The sequence below is a fragment of the Helianthus annuus genome, chromosome 9, assembly GCF_002127325.2.
Source record: "Helianthus annuus cultivar XRQ/B chromosome 9, HanXRQr2.0-SUNRISE, whole genome shotgun sequence".
In the NCBI taxonomy this organism is placed as follows: Eukaryota; Viridiplantae; Streptophyta; class Magnoliopsida; order Asterales; family Asteraceae; genus Helianthus; species Helianthus annuus.
The window spans coordinates 30,854,715-30,856,749 of NC_035441.2; the positions used below are offsets into that span (position 1 = coordinate 30,854,715).

The 2,035-nt window shown below is 44.3% G+C and overlaps 1 non-coding gene across 1 annotated transcript; it reads right to left on the reverse strand.

The window, feature by feature from the left end:
• Positions 1–427: 427 nt before the first annotated feature.
• On the reverse strand, positions 428–534 carry LOC118482471. Its single transcript, XR_004868506.1, has one exon. It is a non-coding gene; the product is annotated as a small nucleolar RNA R71 (small nucleolar RNA).
• Positions 535–2,035: the final 1,501 nt, after the last annotated feature.

The window sequence follows — 2,035 nt, forward strand, 5'->3', positions numbered from 1 at the left end:
TCGAAGCCAATAACTTCGAACTTCAGCTGCATTTGATACAAATGCTCCAAAACTCCGCAACCTTCCACGGGCTTGCGGACGAGGATCCCCATCTACATATAACTAATATCTTGGAAATATGTGATACCTTTCGGATCAATGGAGCATCAAACGACGCCATCCGCCTCCGTATGTTTCCCTTCTCACTAAAAGACCGAGCGAAAGCTTGGCTCAACGCGCTCCCAGCTGGATCGGTAAACACCTGGGATGAACTAGCCCAAAAATTTCTATATAAGTACTTCCCTCCTGCTAAAACTGCTAAGTTAATGACTGAAATTAATACATATTCACAAGAGGACGGGGAATCCTTATATGAAACTTGGGAAACACCTGGGATGAACTAGCCCAAAAATTTCTATATAAGTACTTCCCTCCTGCTAAAACTGCTAAGTTAATGACTGAAATTAATACATATTCACAAGAGGACGGGGAATCCTTATATGAAACTTGGGAAAGGTTCAATGAGCTATTACGCAAGTGTCCCCATCACGGCCTCGCAATATGGCAACAAGTATCCACTTTCTATAATGGATTGTTGCCACACACTAGGCAGACACTTGATTCTAGCTCCGGGGGACTTTTAGGTAACCGACGCCCACACGAAATATATAATCAGATTGAGGAAATTGCTCAAACCAATTTTCAATGGCATACCCCCCGGGGAAATAAGTCTATCGCCCCGGGCGCCCATAAGGTCGACGAAAGCACTTCTTTACAAGCCCAAATCGAGGCCCTTTCTTCAAAAATAAAAAAATTAGAAATGACAAAAACAGTCTCGGTTATGGCTTGTGAAAGATGTGGTGGGTCACATGAAAATTGGAGTTGCATGAAAGAAACGGACGATCAACAAGAAATGGTAAACTACATTGATAATAGACCTAGGCCGTCGGGTCCCCCAACGGGAACTTACAACCAAGGATGGCGAAACCACCCAAACCTCGGTTGGAGGGAACCCGGCAATAGTAGTAACCAACAAACCCAACGAACAAACTTTCAGCAACCAAGAAATAAGTCACAAAATTTCACTCAGCAACAAGGTGGACGAGAAAGGCTCGAAGATACTATATCTCGCCTCGTCTCTGACGCTGATAAGAAAAACTCGGAAAGATTTCTACAATTAGAATCTAATTTTAGAAATCAACAAGCTAGCATTCAAAACATAGAAAAACAATTAAATCAAATAGCTCAAAATTTTTCCGAGAGACCGCAAGGCGCATTACCTAGCAATACCGAAACAAACCCAAAGGCGCAAGTTCACCTCATCACACTACGAAACCGCACCGTAGGGCCTGCAGAAGTGCCACCGCCAACGGAAGAAACAGTACTGACACCTCTGCAGGAGAAGAACTCTCCTCCATCACCAGAGCCGACCAAGGCTCCTCGAGTTCCGTACCCCGGTAGGTTAATTCGTCAAAAGACAAATGAGCAATTCGCAAAATTCGAAAGTCTGTTAAAACAATTGCACGTCAATATTCCTTTTATCGAAGTCCTAACCCAAATGCCCAAATACTCTAAATTCATAAGGGACTTCCTTACGCATAAGAAGAAAATTGAAAATCTGCAATTAGTCAATTTAGGCGAAGAATGCTCTGCCCTCGTGCTCAATAAACTTCCCCAAAAGAAAATCGATCCCGGAAGCTTCACGATTCCGTGCTTAATAGGGGAATCGCCCGTTCGCAATGCCTTAGCCGACCTAGGGGCTAGCATTAACCTCATGCCCTCATCAATGTTCAAAAGACTCGGCTTGGGAACCACGAGCCCTACAAAAATGAGCATACAACTCGCTGATCGATCCGTCAAATTCCCACAAGGTGTCATCGAGAATGTCTTGGTAAAGGTAAGCAGATTCGTTTATCCAGCTGACTTTGTCATACTCGATATGGAGGAAGACACCGAGGTCCCCCTTATACTAGGGAGACCCTTCCTTGCCACAGCCCAAGCAGTGGTAGATATGAATGACGGGACACTCACCTTGAGGTATGGGGATGATGAAGTG